The sequence below is a fragment of the Sciurus vulgaris genome (genome assembly GCF_902686455.1).
Source record: "Sciurus vulgaris genome assembly, chromosome: 5".
NCBI lineage: Eukaryota > Metazoa > Chordata > Mammalia > Rodentia > Sciuridae > Sciurus > Sciurus vulgaris.
In genome coordinates, this window is record NC_136465.1 from 78,414,246 (window position 1) to 78,434,654 (window position 20,409).

Genomic DNA, 20,409 nt, shown 5'->3' on the forward strand with positions numbered 1-20,409 from the left:
TGTCAGGTGCCTATCATTCACCATTTGCCTGTCTCTTGCCTGCCATCGCCTGCCTTTCACCTACTGATCACCCACCACCGAGGTTCACCTCCCAATTGTCTGACAGCAACCAGCAAACTGACCATAGACTGCCAGTGGAGTGCCAGCTGCCTGCTGTTGCCTTGAAGTTCACAGTCACAGTACCTGCAGGTTTGGTTACATGTGGCTGCTGCCATTTTAAGGTAACAGCCAGGCCCCGTAGGACCCCTGGCTGGACTGACTCAGCCCCATCTCCAGGATCCCTCAGCCCGATCAATCACTCCCTGCCTCCGGGGTCCACACATTGATTGACTGCTCCATGCCACCAAGATACCCAGACCAACTAACTGGGCCCTATCACCAGAACCCCCAGACCAACTGATTGCACCCCACCTCCAGGATCCCACAACCAGACATACCACACCCCACCCCTAGGACCCCTGCCTGATGAACCACACCCTGCCTCCAGGACCTCCAGCCGACCATGCTCACACCCCAAACTGCAGTTCCCCATATGCCGACACATTTGGAAGCCAGAGCAGCCATCTTGGATAATCCTGGAAACCATATCTCCCATCTTTAAGTGGGGCAAATCCCATCCTGAGACTCCTGCTGGAGACTTGAAGCTCATTGTCAGGTACCTCTCATGCATCAGGCTACTGAATACTGGGAGGTTTGAATACTATATGACTGTTATAGTGTAGATTTTCTCTTTTCTCCTTATTGAAAAATTTTAATTTCTCACTCTCTTTTCCTTTTGTTTACATGTTCCCTCAGAGTCTTTTTCTCCCTTTTCTCATGCTAACAACCAACTTCTTTTGATTACACTCTCACTCTTTCTATTATCCAGAACTTCTATATATTCTTTTCTTATCCCATTAACAGCTACATCCTACACCCCTCCACATCCTCTCTGTCCTCCATTAGAAACTGCAGACCTTATTGTGAATCTATTTGTTATAATGAAGATAATAATTGAACTCATTCTGTTTATTATGACAATATTATTAACATCTTCATAGGGGCCATTCGGTTTAGGGTTGCATACTGTCTGAACTGGGTACTGCTAATATTGATATCCCCCTTAAAGAAAAGGTTTTGGAAACCTATAGGATCACTATAAGCCTATAGGGGGGAAACTGCAACACTCCAGATCTGCACTGCTACAGGGGAAGATACATGAACAACATGAAAAAACAAGGGATGAAAATGATCCAAACAAATGTAGATTCTACAGTAATAGAATCCAGTGACAGTATGGTAGAAGAAATGTCAGAAAAGGACTTCAGATTATACATGATTAAGATGATTCATGAAGCAAAGGATGAGATAAGAGAACAAATGCAGGCAATGAATGATCATACCAATAAGCAGTTGAAAGAGCAACTGCAGGAAACAAAAGATCATTTCAACAGAGATAGATGTAATTCTAAAAAAAAAACACCGAACAGAAATCCTTGAAATGAAGGAAACAATAAACCAAATAAAAAACTCAATGGAAAGCATCAACAACAGATTAAACCACTTGGAAGACAGAACTTCAGACAATGAACACAAAATATTTAATCTTGAAAATAAAGTTGCCCAAACAGAGAAGATGGTAAGAAATCATGAACAGAATCTCCAAGAACTATGGGACATCATGAAAAGACCAAATTTAAGAATTATCAGGATTGAGAAAGGCACAAAGATACAAACCAAAGAAATGAACAATCTATTCAATGAAATAATAGCAGAAAATTTCCCAAACCTGAAGAATGAAATGGAAAACCAAATACAAGAGGCTTACAGGACACCAAATGTACAAAATCACAACAGATCCACACCGAGGCACATTAGAATGAAAATGCCTAACACACAAAATAAAGATAGAATTTTGAAGGCTGCGAGAGAAAAGCATCAAATTATATACAGGGCAGAAACCAATACAGATATCAGCAGATTTCTGAGCCCAGACTCTAAAAGCTAGAAGGGCCTGGAACGACATATTTCAAGCTCTGAAAGAACATGGTTGCCAACCAAGAATCCTATACCAAGCAAAATTAACCTTCAGATTTGAAGATGAAATAAAATCCTTCCATGGTAAACAAAAGTTAAAAGAATTTACAAATAGAAAGCCTGCGCTACAGAATGTTGTCAACAAAATATTCCATGAGGAGGAAATGAAAAACAACAACGTAGGTCAGCAAAGGGAGGAAGTGCCTTAAAGAAATATCCATTCAAAGGAGAAACCAAGCCAAGTTAAAAACCAAAAATAAGCACAAATGACTGGGAATTCAAATCATATCTCAATAATAACCCTGAACATTAATGGCCTAAGTTCACTAATCAAAAGACATAGACTGGCAGATTGGATTCAAAAGAAAGACCAAACAATATGCTGCCTTCAAGAGACTCAACTCATAGATCAGGACATCCACGGACTAAAACCAAAAGGATGGAAAAAAAAAAAAAAAACCTACCATGCACATGAGCTCAGTAAAAAAAGCGGGATTTCCATCCTTATTTTAGATAAAGTGGACTTCAAGCCAAAGTTAGTCAGAAGGGATAAAGAAGGACATTTCATACTGCTTAAGGGAACCATAAATCAGGAAGACATAACAATCAAAAATATTTATGCCCCAAACAACAGTGCATCCATGTACATCAAATGAATCCGTCTCAATTCCAGGAATCAAATAGATCACAGCACAATAATTCTGGGTGATTTTAACACATCGCTGTCACCATTGGATAGATCTTCCAAACAAAATCCAACCAAAGAAACCATAGAACTCAATAACACAATCAATAACCTAATCTTAAGAGACATATATAGAATATTTCATCCATCAACGAGCGGATTCACTTTCTTCTCAACAGCACATGGAACCTTCTTGAAAATAGACCTTATGTTATGCCACAAAGCAGCCCTTAGGAAATGCAGAAAAATAACAGATACTGCCTTGTGTTCTATCAGATCATAATGGACTGAGAGTAGAAATCAATGACAAAATAAAAAACTCCAACACCTGGACTCTAAATAATATGCTTTTGAATGAAGCATGGATAACAGAAAACATCAGGGAGGAGATACAAAAAATTCTTAGAGATAAATGTGAGTGATGATACAACATATCAAAATCTCTGGGACACTATGAAAGCAGTACTAAGAGGAAAATTCATTGCATGGAGCGCATTCCAGAAAAGAATGAAAAGTCAACAACTAAATGACCTAATATTACAGCTCAAGCCCTAGAAAAAGAAGAACAGAAGAACAGCAAAAGTAGTAGAAGACAGGAAATAATTAAATCAGAGCTGAAATCAATGAAATTGAAACAAAAGAAACAATTCAAAAAATTGAAAAAACAAAAAGTTGGTTCTTTGAGAAAGTAAACAAAATAGACAAACCCTTAGCCACACTAACAAAGAGAAGGAGAGAGAAAACTCAAATTACTAAAATTTGTGATGAAAAAGGAAATATCATGACAGACACCACTGAAATACATAACATAATGAGAAGCTATTTTGAATATTCCAACAAAATAGAAAATACCAAAGATATTCACAAATTCCTAGAAACATATGCTCCTTCCAAACTGAACCAGGAGGACATACATAATTTAAACAGATCAATATCAAGCAATGAAATAGAAGAAGCCATTAAAGCCTACCATCCAAGAAAAGCCCAGGACCAGACGGATTCTCAGCTGAGTTCTACAAGACCTTCAAAGAAGAACTCATTCCAATACTTCTCAAAGTATTCCAGGAAAGAGAAAAGGAGGGTACCCTACCAAACTCATTCTATGAAGCTAATATCACCTTCATACCCAAACTAGGCAAAGACACATCAAGGAATGAAAATTTTAGACCAATACCTTGATGAATATAGATGCAAAGATCCTTAACGAAACACTGGCAAACCATATCCAAAAACATATTTAGAAAATTGTGCCCCATGATCAAGTGGGGTTCGTCCCAGGAATGCAAGGTTGGTTTAACATCTGTAAATCAATAAACGTAATCCATCATGTCAATAGACTTAAGAATAAGAATCATATGGTTATTACAATTGACGTAGAAAAAGCATTCAACAAAATACAACACCCCTTCATTCTCAAAACACTAGAAAAAATAGGAATAGTAGGAACATACCTCAACATTGTAAAGGCTATTTATGCTAAGCCCATGGCCAACGTCATTCTTAATGAAGAAAAACTGAAAGCATTCCCTTTAAAAACAGGAACAAGGCTGGGATGCCCTCTTTCAGCACTTCTATTCAACAACATACTTGATATACTAGTCAGACCAATTAGACAGACTAAAGAAATTAAAGGGATACAAATAGGAAAAGAGAAACTTAAGCTGTCAGTATTTGTGGATGACATGATTCTATATTTAGAGGATCCAAAAAACTTCTAGACCTCATCAATGAATTGAGCAAAATAGCAGATTATAAAATCAACACAAATATATTTACAGCATTTTTATACATAAGCAATGAAACATCTGAAAGGAAAATGAGGAAAACAATTCCATGCACAATAGCCTCACTCAGTAGTATAGGGAAGATAACACAGGAAGCAATCAGAAGATCTATAAATTAAAGGGAATATTTAAAAGTCATAGAACTCACTCCGTAGGAAAGGAGGAGCAGGCCCCCAAGCGGGTGGAAACTGAGGTCACCCATCGTCCCTCCTGAAGCCATGTGGCATTCCTGAGGCTCACCCAAATTCTGTCCTGGCTCCTAGGCACCATGTCCGACCGTGACCTGCGTAAGGACCAAGGCCTCATCTACCTGGCGGGCAAGAAGAGGCGCAGGTGGAACTCTCCCAAGGAATCCGTGAAGATCCTCGGGTACTGGCTGTGCTTACATGACTGCAAGGCCTACCCCTCAGAGCGTAAGCTGAGCCTTTCTGGACAGACCAACCTCTTTTTTTTTTTTTTTTTCTTAAGCTTATTTTCTTATTTATTGAATTGATTATTATATTCATTAGTGACAATCCTCTTGGTGCTGCATATATGTAATTGGTTCTCAACACCTGGCAGCAGCTTCTCCCAAAACACGCTTTGGAAGGACCGCAAAGACCCCAATCAGTGCATCATTTCCTGCTCTGTTGGTAAGACCTCAGAAGTGGCCCTGCCAGGTGATAACAGCCCCTCAGTGCGGCCGTATCTGTGCCCACCCCCACCAACGTGCTCTCTTTGTGTACTCCATGCTGCTCCCCACGAGCCAGGGCGAAAAGCCAGCAGCCCCAGGCAGAAGGAATTGGGGTCCCTCAAACCCCTAGTGACCCCTGGCAGTACACTTACCCTGCAGACCAGGGCAGAGGTTGGGAGCCCCATTAAGTGGACTCATTAACACACCACTGCCCACACCTCTAGAGCAGAATAGGAGGGCTTCAGGAATTTCCAGCTGTTGGAGAGGTGGCGCTGCGGAGGGCTGCTGAGCTGGAGCTTCGTAAGCAGCAGGACCTGGCACCTGGATTCTGCACACTCCCATCCCTTTTAGTTTCTGAGAACCCCAAGGAGGCATCTGCCACAAGGGGGTTGAAGGACTAAGCCAGCTGTTCTGGGTTATGGGTTCTCTTCCCTTCCATACGGAGTTTTCTATGAATCGTTGTCAAGCATGGGGATCATCTCCTCTGTCCAGAGGTCTTCAACAGGAAGATGCCAACTGGCATCACTGGATTGTGACAGGGATCTCTCTGCTGACTCTACCAGTCTCCAGGCCTCCTCAGTGATGAGACCAAGAGACCGAAGTTAGGCATAGTGCTGCTGCTGCTTCTCCAGAGAATCCTTGGGCTCAGGAAACCTGCCAAGTTCAGATCTGTGCTGGGTGCACTTTCTGTCAAGCCAGCAGTAGATATTTCAAGTTCATAAGTGTGAGCAAAAGAAAAGAGGGACCCAGCACATGCTAACAGCACCAACTCCAGTTGAATGTAGAGTTTTGCTAAACTATTTTTTTTCTGTTTTGTAATGGTTTGCATTAATGGCAGTTGTTAGGCCAGGTGTGGAGAATGAGAGTGCATTGCATGCTGGTACACGGTGTCTAATCCCTGTGGGGAATGATCCACCACTGCAACTGGGGATTGCTATACAAGGAAGGAGTATTTTATATGGGGGACCAGCTAAATCTCTGCATAGTGAGAATTTTGAATGGTTGTATAACAGTGATCCACTTTATGCTTTGAATATAATCCTTACTGCTCTGCCACTGCAGTTCATTTTTAAAATGGATGTTTCTTTTTCTTCCTCTGTCCCTGCTCCTCCCTAATCTCTTCCCCTCCCTAATCTCAGCAGAAATGGATTGCCTTTCTTCCCCATCCTAGGAAGAGTTATCTGTCCTTATACACACCTGAAGTCAGAATTGGGGACAGGCAGTTAGTGTAGAAATAGGGGATCAGGTCAGATCGAGGAAATGAAGCCATGAAGCCATCTGCCTCTGGAAGTTGGAGACTGCCCTGGGAGAAAGGAATGTCAAGGACCTGCAGAGCCCATTGATTACCAAATTTACCTGCCCTTGTCAGGGACTACAGGCAGGGAGATGCTGATTAATGCCCCTTGGGCCCTTACCTGGCTGAATCACTTTGGCCCTCCCCCTGCCCCATCCGCTTTTCACTTCTTACATCTCACCTGCAAAACCAGGCCTAGTCATGTAGACAGGAAGGAAAGAGATAAGGGGGAAAGAATGGGAGAATAAAACCCATAAAAAGGACAAGATTTGCTCATCCCACGGATTCTGCCTTTGGGTTCCCTTCTGCCACCCAGGAGAAGTCTGCTTTTACTTTTCTTTAATAAAGCTGAATTTCCACTCTACATTTGCCTCGGCGTGCTTCTCCGGCGTTATACTTCAACACCTGAGGAAGCAGGACTCGTCACTGGTAAAGAGCGGTATCACACCCACCATGGGAGCGAAGTAATCCAGACTTTGGGAGTGGTATCGAAGATCTCAGAAATCACTATCTCCCAAATTAACAAGTAAATTACAACTCCAGACTGGGAACACATGGAATGCAGCCTTTGAGTCACCCATATAAAAGTCCCCTGTTTCTGCTGATGGGCAGAATCACAGCCTTTGGGACAGAAATCCCCTGTTTGTCCTTTGCTAGCAAAGCAATAAGCCTTCTTTTTCCTTTTTCTCAAAACCATGTCCTCATTGTCAGTTTGGCATCAGGTATAAGGACTGTAAGACCCGCCAAAAGGAGACTCTAACTCTGCCCCACGGATCGACGGCAACCCCAATCAACCGCAGGAGGTGTCACTTGATGCAAACCGCAAGAGGCTTTTATTCCAGCGTGCTGGGACCCAACTCGTGACTCACGCAGGAGTCCAGGAGTCGAGTCCCTAGCAGAAAATCTTACAAGTTTATAAAGGCAAAAAAACACACATCGGGAGGGGTCGCACATGGAAGGGAAAAGGGGAACAAAGCCGCCGTGAAATTCCAAAGGGGGTCTGGGTTTGCTGATAACATACAACATGTTTCACAATATTTTACAACAGGGTGTAGATTGTGGTCAACAGTTTCTGGTAATCTTATATCCTATATATCTTAACTGTCTGAGCACTATCTTGCTCAATTTACTCTTTTACTCTCTGTTTGGGGCTGTTTCTTGGAACAGCTTTAAGGGCTTTGTTCCCATCACTGGGAGGGAGACCTTAGGGAGTTGAGATAAAACAGACAGCTTAAAAAATATGTCCATTCTTTCAGGACCAAGTTTTCAGCAACAGTTGTTTTATTTTTCCTTTGGTTTACCAAAAAGAGGTTTGGAGCAGAAAAAGAAATTTGGCTTTGGCTCTTTTGCATCAAGCCAATAATAACAGCCACAGCCAAGGCAGAGTCCAACAGAACCTATATTGGGGTTCAATATCGACCAATCCCCAGAGAGTCAAAGTGCACACACAGCAATGCAAATCACACAACAAGGTTTTTGTAATGTATAAAGTCGCTCTCCTGCCCACCAGGTACAGCCATTTTGCCCGCCTCCCAACCACTTGTCAATCTGCACTCCGCCCGCCTCTTCCGTCACAGGAATTTTCGGCCTCCCCATCACCTGTCAGTCTGCACTCTGCCTGCCTCTTACATTACAGGAATTTCCGGCTTATGCTGCCGCCATTTTCCTGCCTCCCATGCATGTTAAGTCCTAACATGCTATTGGTTCATCAGTCAGCCTGCAAGAATTCTCCTCTGCAATTGGTTCCTTCCAGCCCGCGAGATTCCAATATCTAGGAGAAACCATTCTCCATCTTTCTCTTTTTTCCCTTCTTTTTGCCCCAAGCGGACGTGAATCGTCCGCATAAATAAAGTCTCTTGTGTGAGATCTCGTGTCTGCGGAGCGTTTTTTCTGGGAGCTACTGGTGAGCCACAACCGAGTCAGCGACCCCTTAACAGTTTTATTGCAAGCTCGAGCCTGGACTGCAACTAGTCTCTCAGACCACTACCATGGCTGAGTGGGGAGCGGCCCGAGGGATGAGAAAGCACTCTACTTAAGAAATTTCCAATCATTCACATACAAAGACCTGTACATTATTGGTTAACATTGGAACAGCTAAACATTTGTTCTCTTTTGGTTGGGTCCTGCCAATTTATTTGAATCTCATTGGGTCCCACCAAAACTGAATAGTCCTGGAGGAAGAAGGGAGGAGGGAGGGGGTGAACTATGCAGGAGATGAGTCAGGGCTAGGCCCCCTCCCCTGTCCTTGATAGATAAGGTTTCTGAGCAGCTGCCCATTTCTTGGACAGATATCTCTTAACAGCCTTGATAAACGCCAGGGGCCCAATACGTCCTGTTTGTCCTGTATTGGCTCTTGAGGGTAGTACGTGTGCGCCCTTTCCTGGGGGGAGGTTTTATGGGCCAGTTCCCGAAATGGCTTGTTCATACAACATGGCTGCACAGATGTCACCTTGTTCTCAACACCTGACTCAACCTAGAAGAGCAGAGAAGGGTGATAAAACCCCAGAGATTTTTCCTTTTTTGGCAGGGGTGGGGTGCTGATAGTGAAGCCAGAATTGGGGACAGGCAGTTAGTGTAGAAATAGGGGATCAGGTTAGATGGAGGAAATGGGGGCCATGAAAACCATCTGCCTCTGGAAGTTGGAGACTGCCCTGGGAGAATGAAATGTCAAGGACCTGCAGAGCCCATTGATAACCAAATTTACCTGCCCTTGTCAGGGACTACAGACAAGGAAATGCTAATTAATGCCCCCTGGGCCCTTACATGCCTGAATTACTTTGGCCCTCCCCCTGTCCATCCCTTCTCAGTTTATGCAAATCCAGGCCTAATCTCCTAGGCAGGAAGAAAAGAGATAAGGGGGAAAGAATGGGAGAATAAAACCCATAAAAAAGACAAGAGTTGCTCATCCTATGTATTGCGTCTTTGGGTCCTCTTCTGGGAGAAGTCTGCTTTTACTTTTCTTTAATAAAGCTTACTTTCTACTCTACGCTTGCCTCAGCATGCTTCTCTGGCGTTATGGCGGTATCAATTGTAAGCTAGACTGAAGCAATGGCCTTTGTTGTTGTAGGTATTTTCCTCTTTTTTTTTTTTTTTTTTCTTCTTGAAGGCTTTGCCCTGCAACCTGAGTTTTAAAGTTCCTTTAGGAACTTGGGGCATCTCCACTTGAAAATCAGTGAGCCATCTGCTCCTCAGGAAGCTTTTTCAGCTACTAGAACAAGCAGCTTTTCCCACAAAAGTGGTAGGAAGCTATGTGCCTGCAGTGGGACCAGAAATGGGCTTAAAGCCCCTGCCTGAGTTTCCCAGTGAAACAGATCACATTTGGTCCTCATCTCTTCCCTCTCCCCCACTTTATTGCTGATAGTGTTTAATGGCAGTATACCTCACTTTTGTATATCTTAAAAAACACTGATTTTTATTAGCCAAATTATTTTTGTTTTAAATAATGTTATTGGACCAAAAGGTAGGCCAGGAGCCCTGGCAAGTAGTTTCCTGGAATTGCCAGGTTGGGCGGGAGGGGAAGGGGTTCCTGGGTGTTGACTGACTTGGTCATGATAAGTGTAAGGGATCCCACGGAAACCACGCCGGACAAGGGAAATCACATATGGTAGTTTATTAAGCAGAGTGTCTCCTTGCAGGATAAGAGAGAAAATGAGAGGAAAAGAAAGAGAATGAGAAAGGGTGTGCGCTAGAGAGTGTGAAAGCCAGGAGGATAGAGAAAGTGAGGAGGTGAGACAGAAGGATAAGATGGAGAGTAGCTCCAGTAAAGCAGTTGAATTGTGCCAGGCTAATAGGGGACCAATAATGGAGAAGGATACTTGCAAGTTGACTGATGAACCAATAGCTAGCTAGGATGTTCACAGACTGACAGGCGGGGAAAATGGCTGCACCAGAAAAGGTGTGTGTGTGGGGAACAGCTTTGTACATTACAATAAGGGCACAGGCTGTGTCTTTTCTAATATCCTGACGCCCTCAGGGAGGCTCCCCTACCTCCACTAGGTGACTTGGCCCATCCCTTGCAGTGGACCTGGGAATAGGTTACTTACAGAAAGGGAGTTTTGCCCTCTGTGGATGGGCAGGTTTCCTAGGCCCTCTGTTCTGCCTCCCTCTGGCATCATCGCCCTTATCCGACCCAGCTGGAGAAGGTTCACCATGGCAGCTTCAAGTTAGCTGAAGCTGCTGTGCTTCTATCTCTTCCACCTCAGCAGTCTGTGAGCCCAGGTCTGATGCAACTGTTGGAGGATGTGGAGGCTGGCCGTAACCAGTGAGTCAGCATATTGGGCTGGGCTGGGGTTTTCCCTTCATACAGTGCACCTGTTGGGAATGGCCCAGAGAGTGGCAGCCATGCTGCTGAATTCTGTCTGGCATTCCCTGCTGTGTAAAATAGGGCCTCTGCTTGGGTTTGGTTGTGAGGAAAACCTGGAGGATAAAGCACAGTTGTCCCATTGACTTATTTGAGCAAAAAACTTCTGTAAATAACTTTGTTTTTGTCTTTTGTCAAATAAAGTTGTTTTGTTTTTTATTTCTTTTTAAAACAAAAATAAATCACGACGCAGCTATAATAGCTGATATAAAAATTAACAATGATCAAAATTCTACCAAGGATAATTAGAAACTGGACTACTAATGAATATTCTATAATGAATCCCATTTATATATATAAGTGTATATATATAATTATAATGCACTAATTAAAATAATACTAATAATAGAATCAGCTGACTGTAAATGGAACCTCTGAAACTGAGCCAAAATAAACTTTTTTTCTTCTAAGATGTTTTTGTCTAGTCATTGATCGTAGCAAGAAGAAGCTGATTAAAACAGTCATGGTTAAAAGAAAAAAAGAGAAACCAGAGAACTTCAAGACATAGCAATAGAAACTGCTCAAAATGGAACACAGAAAAAAAAAAATGCTAACTAAAAATTAACATAGCCACAGGACACTATCAAAAATGTGGATTTGGAGACTACAAGAAAAAGATATATATGGACAGGGAACTATTTGAAGAGATAATAGGGGCCACAATTTTCAAATTTAATGAATATTATCAAATCCACTGTTAAAGATATTGAACAAACTTTGAGCAGTGGAAAACAAAGAAAGAAAGCATGGAAAAATCATAACACAAGTTCCTGTAAAATAAGTATTCAGGGAAATTGAAAAGATGTTGCACAGAGAAAAAGCAGAAAAGAAAGAAAAGGATATCTGCAGAAACTCACCACAGACTTTCATTCACAAACTCTGCAAGCTGAACATAACCTTCAAAGTGTCATAGCTGAGGTTGTGGTGGGTAGGGGTTTGCCAAGCCAGAACTTATATTCAGTAAAAATAAAGACAAAGACATTTCTAGAAAACAAAAGCTGAGAGGAGTCGTCAATAGCAGATCTCTTTTATAAAAAGTGTTAAAAGAATTTCTTTTCAACTCTGCCTATAGGACTTGACCCCCACACCAGAGGAAAAAGAATAATAGAACTGATACAGGTGTTAAGAAATATAAAGTTTAATATAAGTTTATTTTCATTTTAACCTTTTAAAATAAAAATCATTCTTTTAAGTAAAAGGTCATCAAGAGGACATGACAATTCCCAAATGTTCTGAATGTAATAGTAAAACTTCAAAGTCTCGGAAATCTGACTTTGCTGGAAATCCTCTCTCAGTCACTGATAATATGAGCAGCAAAAAATAAACAAAAATATTAAAGATATTAAAGAACCCCATCAAACAATTTATCCTCAACGACATTTATATAACACTTCACCTAATGACAAAAGAATGTGCTTAATTTTCCCATGCATGCAAACTTTTACTGAGGTAGAACATACTCTGGTCCATAAAAGAGATGCTGATTTTAACTCCTTAGATATAGCTGAGGAGTGGATAACTGGATCAAATGGTGCTTCGTCTCCTAGGATTTTGAGGAATCTCTATACTGCTTCCCAGAGTCATTGCACCAATTTTCAGTCCCACCAACAATATACGAATGCACCCCTTTTTCTACATCCTCGCCAACATTTGTCGTGATTTGTATTCTTGATAATTGACATTCTGACTGGAATGATATGAAATGTCAGCATAGTTTTAATTTGTATTTTTCTAGTTGCTGTAGCTGTTGAACATTTTTTTCATGTATTTGTTGAACATTCTTATTTCTTCTTTTGAGAAGTGTCTGCTTAATTCCTTTGACCATTTATTGACTGGGTTGTTCGTTTTTTGGTGTTGTTTGAGTTCTTTGTATATCCTGGAAATTAATGCCCTAATGAGGAGCAGAAGGCAAAGGTTTTCTCCTGAGTCTCTCTCTTCATACTCATGATTGTTTCCTTTGCTGTAAAGAAATGTTTTAATTGAATGTCATCCCATTTATTGATTTTTTATTTTCTTGCCCTTTAGTAGTCTTGTTAAGGAAGTCAGTTCCTTAGCCAACGTGTTGGAGTGTTGGGCCTACATTTTCTTATAGTATGTGCAGGGCTTCTGGTCTAATGTCTAGGTTTTTGATCCACTTTGAGTTGAGTTTTGTGCAGGATTCGATATAGAGATTAAAAAAATTTTACTTTAAAATTTTCACTTTTCCCAGCACCATTTGTTGAAGAGGCTATCTTTTCTCCAATGTATGTTTTTGGTGACTTTGCCTAATATGAGATAACTGTATTTATGCAAGTTTGACTTTCTGTCTTCTGTTCTAATCCATTAGTCTTCATGTCTGTTTCGGTGCCAATACCATTCTGTTTTGTAATTGTAGCTCTGTAGTATAGTTTAAAATTTGGTATTATGATGCCTCCTGCTTGCTTTTCTCATCAAGTATTTGCTTGTATGTTCTGGGCCTCTTATTTTTCCAAATAAATTTCATGACTGCTTCCCCTATTATGCAGAATGTCTTTAAAAAGTCACATTTTTCCAGGCACAGTGGCACACACCTGTAATCCCAGCAGCTCAGGAGTTTGAGGCAGGAGGATTGCAAGTTCAAACCCAGCCTCAGCAATAGCAAGGCGCTAAGCAACTCAGTGAGACCCTGTCTCTAAATAAAATACAAAATAGGTCTGGGGATGTGGCTTAGTAGTCGAGTTCCCCTGAGTTCAATCCCCAGTACCAAAAAAAAAAAAAAAAAAAAGTCACATTTTGCCTGTGTCCCTTATTTGACTAACATCTCATTGTTGAGGCTCTTATGTCTCTACTTATGACCACAAAATCTAAATAAGCTTTGCATTATGTATTCTGCAGTCCTCTTCAATGTTGGGGTTGGGGGAAGAGGGAAGAAAGAGTCACATATTTATGTGTACTCCTCATGATGATTGTCTAAATGCTTTGCATAAACATAATGCTGGCATGAAAGACATGGAATTCAGTCAGATGAATACAAGTTGGTGATGGGTAATTTGTGAATGAATTCATTCTGACAAGTGGATTTACGTTATATTACTTGAGACCCCAGAGAATGCAAGTTCAATAAATTCAAACACAGGACGTTCAGAAAGAAGGATATATGTAGTATCAGGCTTTAGAGTAAAGGTTTGGAAGTTCTAAAAGGTAGACCCATCAGTATGATCATAGTGATGGTCTTTTATCTGCTGTATTGAGTGTCCTGACTAGTTCATGGAGTTATTCACCTCTGATACCTTGCTTTTCCTTATAAATTGTAGACGTTATGTTTATGATGATTTCTACTTTTCTTATTAGATGCTTTAAAGTATGGAACATTGCTAGTTCAAATTCTTTGTCTTGAAATTATATCAGGACCAACTCCATATGTGATTTTCAAGGCTTTGTCTTTTTAAGATGTGTCTCCCTGGGTGTTGTCTATTGCTCTGGCAAGCAGGTTTTCTGTCCCTCCACTCCCACTCTGTGGCATTTGTCTTGTATCAGCGGTATCTCGTATGTGAGGCAATTTCCTGTCTCCCCACCAGCTGTGATCGTCCACTTCATACCACTACAGGATTTTGGGCATAAGCTGGTTTCCTGTCCCTCCTCTAGAAGCAGATGGCTTTACCTATTGTCACTGCAGGGTGTGGTCAGGTTGGTTTTCTACTTCTTCCCCTAGTAGCAGCTGACCTTTTTCTGAAATAAGTGGTGCAGCAGTGGAGTTGGGAGGGCACCAAAGTGGTAGCAGAGCATTTAGCATGTATTATTTCCCCCATGACTGCTTGTCTTTACTTGTGTCCTGGAATCAGGACCAGGTGGATCTTATCTCTGTCTCCCAAGAAAAACCCATCATCACCTTTTTACTCAGGCAGGGCCCATTGTTACAGGTCTTCTCCAGATGCATCCATGGACCTTGAAAGGCACTATATACCTGGGCAACATAAAGGGGATCTCCCTCTAGGATCACCTGTTCTTTCCCCATCTTTCCATTGAGCAACTGGCAGAAGCCCAAAGAAAATAACTGGCAAATGAGTGTGAACTCTTATTGGTCTGTGGCTACCAGGACTCTAAAGCCTCAAGCTGGCTTGCCCTTAGCCTTTAACATTTTAAAATATTAAAATGTTGCATTTATGGATGCCACCTATACCTGCTATGCTTTATCAAAGGTGAGTAGAGCAGGTGTTTTCTCTACCTGCAGAAGCAGGGCTTAGCTCCTCTTTGGAATTCTGTTCACCTGCTTGCTTTTTTTTAACTCAACTAACTTAAAAAGGATTACAATTTTATAATTATTTGTTTTTCCCTCTTCTTAAATTGTAAGTCATACTATTGTATAGTTTACTACACTTACAATAGATATGAACTCTGAATAAATACTCAGCTGCTGATATGACAGGCTTCATTTATATCTTTCTACAAATCTTCCTGCTCTGTCTTCTGCATGGAAATCCACTGCAGTAATTCTGGTGTTTGCCTGTTGATTTCATCAGTTTGAAACAGTCACAAAGTATAAATCTACTTTCCCAGTAGATTTCTTTGCATATTTTTTTTTATATTTTTAAATCAACTCAATTTATTGATGAAATAAAATATTCTTTGCATAGAACTGGGGATGATTACTACCAGACATATCAAATTATTGACCACTTTCCAAGCATATCATAAACATGACAAATATTTTCATACCTTTTCCTGTTTCCTTTATCAAATCTTTCTTAAATCTGGAAATCTTGCTCACACTGTTATCATAAGATTTCCTTCTTCTATGACCAAATGCTGCACGAACTTGTCATACTTGCATTTTGATTTGTTGCTTATGTTTTATGACCCTCTAATTTGTGTTCATTGAAGCAAGTGATGTTTTATTTGTTATTTTTGTATTTCTAAATTTAGTTAAAGTGTCTTAAACATAGGAATACCCAAGTATTTTTCCATGTAAGTTTAAAACTTACCTTCCTGAATTTTTGGATGAATCAGAAGAGTATCCATCAAATCTGTATTCCATCACAGAAGCAAACTAAACAGGCAATTTTGAAAGACTTTCTGAGTCAGAACTTTATTTGTAAAAGAGAGGAGAGAAATTGATGTTTCAACTTTCTAACCTGATAGATAAACCTACATAGATATAAGCATGTTACCAGTCAAATCTATTTGTATCTCAAAGACTATTTCTAACATAGTCTTTGACGTATATTATTTACACATTCAAAATGATGGCACTATCAAATGTTGACCTGAGGATGTATAAAAATTTCATAGGATATTGGTTTATATGAGTGGACACATTTATGATTTTATATACTTCTATTTTATATATATATACTGGGGATTGAACTCAGGGGCATTTGGCCCCTGAGTCACATCCCCAGCCCGATTATATTTTTTTATTTAGAGACAGGGTCTCACTGAGTTGCTTAGTGACTTGCCTTTGCTGAGGCTGGCTTTGAACTTGAGATCCTCCTGCCTCAGCCTCCTGAGCCGCTGGGATTATAGGCATGTGCCACCACACCTAACTGATATTTTTAAGCTTATAGATTTGTTTCTCTTCATAAATACACATGTACTATTAAAATTTCAAACACTATATTATATTGACAATGCTTTGTGTGTGGAGGGATATTGTTTTTGGATTTTTTTTTTTTTTTTTTTTTTTTCCAGACAGGATCTTAGCATGTTTCCCTGAATGGTCTCAAACTCCTGGGCTCAAGCAATGCTTCCATCTCATCCTCTCAAGTAGGTGAGACTACCTTATTTCACCTGGCTTAATTCTGTGAACAGTTTTTTTGGTTGTGCAAGAATTGAACCCAGGGCCTACCATATTCTAGGCAAGATCTTACCACTGAGCTACATTCTTAGGCCTGTAATTGTTTAAAAAAACTGTTTTTCTATATGTATCTTATGAATATTGAAGATCAAAAAATTTTTTTAGAATAGTGGATTATTAAAGATGTGTAATAAAAATCTAAGGGTATGCAGTTCATAATGTAAAACTTAAATGTTGTTTTTATTAATACATGGTAGATTTGCTATGTAAACTTACTGGATCCAAATTTTCACGGATGGAAGGCACTCAATTATATATTTTTTCTATTCTTGACACTTTAGGAAATATACTTTTTTTTCATAAAATTAGCACCAGCATGGATTATATGGCCTCTATTTTTCAAGAAACATGTTTCCTTGAAAGAGGGTTGTTGATATTGCATTGGTTTAGAGCTAATATTTCTGAGATTGAATATTGAAAAGAGATGGTAAAGATGAGGTTGTATTTCATAAATTTCAGTGGGTTTTAAGGATTAGAAAATTTCAAGAAGTATAACCACTCAAATTTAACATTCTAAAATATTTTCTACATTGCAATCATGTAAATCTTTACAATCTGACTGTAATTTTGAATGTGTAGTTCCTGACATTAAAGTGGTTTTCCTCAGCACTTAGGATAAAAGCACAATAGGGTGTCTAAGGCCATTTATAATCTTATTCTTACCAATTTCTTGTAACTCCTCTGCTGTGAATGACTAGATCGAGATTCACTTTAAGTGAATCTTAAGTGAGACTTTAAGTGAGTCTTCACCTAAGACTTTACATTCGTCTAGAATTATAAGTGATTGTATATTTGTTTTTAATTGCTATACTTAATATAATAAATGTATGCCAGGGCTGGGGAGATAGTTCAGTTGGTAAAGTGCTTGCCTTGTAAGCACAGGGCCCTGGGTTCGATCCCCAGCACCTAAAAAAAGAAAAAAAAAATGTATACCTTCTGTCAGGAATTATAGGACATATTTCGTAAAACATTTCCTGAAGTTTTTGGTTCTCATTGTTAAATTCAAGTATTTGATCTTTTGAAATTATTGTCTATACTTACAGTATAGAGTGTTCTGAGTTTTCATCTAGAAGGAACAAATTAAACTTTTTCAGGGAAGATTATGGATGATTAACAATTATATTGTACTGTACATATAGTAGAATCTGTTTGTCAAAATTCTACTATAAAAGGAAATGCAGTAAATCCCAGGGAAAATGAAAATATTCTGAAATTGCCTTAGGTCAGAAATGATACATTGTTACCATTTTTAATTACAGAGTTAAATTTTGGAAGAGCTTAATATATTGTTTATTATTTGTATTTCTTAAAGAACTGAGAAAGTGGCATTTCTGACTTTTATAATTATAGCTAAATTTAATGGATTTAAAAAATAAAAGTGATATCAAGTAGAATTGGTATTTAATGGCATGCCTTTTCTGAGCTTCATTAGAGCATAGAATGCTAATAATAAATGCATACTTATAAAATATAGTTAGATAATTACTGAAGATTGCTAAATTATGGCCATTTTATCTGTAGAAAACAACACATTCAGATTAAATAAAATAAATCAGGAAGAAATAAAAATGTGAACATTTGAAATTTTCCAATGAAATAACTTTGACTGTGAATTATTTGCTTAGCTAAAAATAAATATTATTCAACATTAAAATCCATATATTTTCCTTTATTTTTTAATTGTTACTGTATAAAAAGATAAATGCAATAAACAATAGTGCTAGTAAAAATACAAAGAAAACAAAAAGTATGAAGGAACATTACTGAGGCAGAAGTGCTAACTCAAATCTTTGTGCACCAAGTTTTAAGACTTTCTGATCTTACAGGACTTTCAAAATTTATTATTTTATTCTAGTTTCATACTCATATCTAGGTTTATATAAAATACTAGTCTTTGTTTGCCTGGTTATGATCATCTATGAGTGGTCACACCAGGTGCAGTAGCACATATCTGTAATCTCAGCATCTCGGGAGGCTGAGGCAGGAGGATCGCAAGTTCAAAGCTAGCCTCAGCAACTTAGCAAGACCCTGTATCTAAATAAAAAATTGAAAAGGCTGGGTATGTGGCTCAATGGTTGAACACCCCTGGATTCAATTCCTGATACAATAAAAAAAAAAAAAAAAAAAGTGGTCAGGGTAAGAAGATAAAGTTGCCTGATAAAATGAACCACAAAGAAAAATTACATTTTAAATAAGAAAATAATAGTTTGGAATAGGTTATAGAGATCCAGGAGATATTAAAACTTTATTAGCTACTTAATGGGCAGAGTATGGAAATGGATAGTTCCATGGCAATTTTATTCATTTAACAAGTCTTGTTTTTTTAACATTGAAAAGTAAATTTTAAGTGATAGAAATGCACATTTGTACCAATTGTGGAGTTATGTCTTCATCATGCTTACGCACTAAGGGGGAAGAAGACATTAATTAATAAAGTGATCACAATGGAAAAAAATGCACAAAAAGTTTTTTCCACAAAGGAGAACAAAATGGATGTAGACATCCTACTAGTCTCTTCATCCCCCCCAAATCTCAGATGGGGTCATTGAACCTACCAGATGATGTGAGGCCAGAGGCAGAAAGTCCCAGATGATATTCATATGTAGTAATCACATGATGTAATCAATAATTTCATATGATATGATTAATAATACATCAAAAACTGTAAATGAACATTCTCAAAAATCCTCATGAAAGTGATGTTTGTAACACAAAGTAGGGACTCAAGGGATAACATTTCTGTATCCAGATAATGCATGGTAAAGAAAATCAAAACAGAAACAGAAAAAAAGTACATTTTTGAAAGCATAGAAATCTAAGGAATAATAACTAAATTACTTTAATGTCAAAGTGGATGAACAGTTTGGCAACCTGCAAATGTTGTTGTTTCCCTCACTGTTTTTCATAGATCAGTCCCTGACCAAAACAAAGGACCTATTTTTATGCAAAAAGAGCCTGGAAAGCTTGACTGGTTATGTGGACTAGAGTGGTAATGTCACTCACTTTTCCTCTAAGTCATTTGCTAAATCTAAGACAAAACAGAGATGGCTAAAGATTCTGGGGAAAAGAAAAGTGAAACCTCCCAAAGTCCTCCATTTTTTAGAATCAGAGACTAGTTAGAAGAAGTTTATGAAGAAAAGCAAGTCAGGCATGGTGGCACATGGTCTGTAATCCCAGCTACTCAGGAGGTGAGGCAAGAGTTTGGCAAGTTCCAGGTCAACACAGGCCACTTAGACCCTATCTCAAAGTGAAAAAAGGGGACTGGAGATGTAGTTTCATTGAAAAAAAAGTCCCTGGTCTCAATCCCCAGATCACCGGGAAGGAAGGAAAGAAGGAAGGAAGGAAGGAAGGAAGGAAGGAGGGAAGGAGGGAAGGAGGGAAGGAGGGAAGGAGGGAAGGAAGGGAAGGAAGGGAAGGAAGGGAAGGAGGGAAGGAGGGAAGGAGGGAAGGAGGGAAGGAGGGAAGGAGGGAAGGAAGGGAAGGAGGGAAGAAGGAGGGAATCAAAAGCAAAACTAAATTCAGCCCTCTAAGAAAGCCATGGATGGACAGAGACTGACCAAGCAGGCGTACCTGGAGTCTGTGGCTCCTGAAAATGGCTGGAAGCTTCCCTTGGCAGTAGCCCTTGGCAAAAAGTTGTTCACAAAGGAAAATCATGACAAAACTGGAGAAGGGATGGGCATTAAATACATGGCTCCATCACCTGAAGATATTTGCTTAACTTTAATGCTGTGTGTAGCAAGATGTTAAGTAACTAAAATGAAAATTATTCAAGGAAAGAACTGAAT

At 39.5% G+C, this 20,409-nt stretch overlaps 1 pseudogene across 1 annotated transcript; it reads left to right on the forward strand.

Annotated features, from left to right (window-relative positions):
• The first annotated feature begins 4,753 nt into the window (after window positions 1–4,753).
• LOC306661059 (homeobox protein TGIF2-like) lies at window positions 4,754–5,559 on the forward strand (annotated as a pseudogene). The gene is made up of 2 exons: window positions 4,754–4,898; window positions 4,995–5,559. The product of its transcript is annotated as a homeobox protein TGIF2-like (transcript).
• Window positions 5,560–20,409: the final 14,850 nt, after the last annotated feature.